This window comes from Stegodyphus dumicola, chromosome 10, assembly GCF_044657685.1.
Source record: "Stegodyphus dumicola isolate Sdum_Otavi_A_Nest chromosome 10, ASM4465768v1".
Classification (NCBI taxonomy): domain Eukaryota; kingdom Metazoa; phylum Arthropoda; class Arachnida; order Araneae; family Eresidae; genus Stegodyphus; species Stegodyphus dumicola.
This window is the reverse complement of record NC_140777.1, coordinates 75,760,224-75,760,979: the sequence shown is the minus strand read 5'-3', so window position 1 is coordinate 75,760,979 and position 756 is coordinate 75,760,224.

Here is a 756-nt window from a genome sequence, read left to right as displayed (position 1 = left end):
AAAGACGGTACTGGAATTGAAATTTTGCAAGGAGTCATGGGTCTCAAGCGATTCAGAAACCTGTGTGCTGCTATTAGATTCGATGATAAAGGAACAAGGTATGTGCGAAGAAAAACTGATAAGCTTGCTGCATTAAGAGAATTTTTTGGAGCTTTCAATCAGAACTGTCAAAACTTTTATACACCAGGTGACGAACTCACAATCGACGAGAAGTTGGAGCCCTTTCGCGGGTCCAGTGCGTCCACTTTTTGAATTAATTAAAAATTCGTAGTTTCCATCTTTACTGCTTTTCTTCTGTTGTTCTTTTTCTTATATCATTTTTACTATGAAGAATCACCTTATTAATGCCATGTATAAGATTAAATAGTTTCAAACACGAAGCAGAGGCTCGAAAAATGACCTGGCGTACTTCATACGCCGCCTCTCTAAGATTGTACCATACGCCAGCCCCTCCAACTGAGGGTTAAAAACTGTTTCATTTGTTTTCTAAATTTTCAAGGAGAAAATGTTCAAATTTTCATCATGTTTTTATAATACGCGTTACTGATCATTCAGAGCTCATTGTTTTTGACAAAGATGCTTGAGGGCAAGTTAGCAGCCCTTCACGTACGTTACTGCTAATATGTTTTAAAATGTTATCTGAATAATTATGCTTTTAATTGCTTGAACAATAAACTGTTTTTAGTGGTTCTTACTTTTCTCAAGCAGTTATTTAGGATCTGTTTTATAGTAACACTTTATTAATGACATACTACG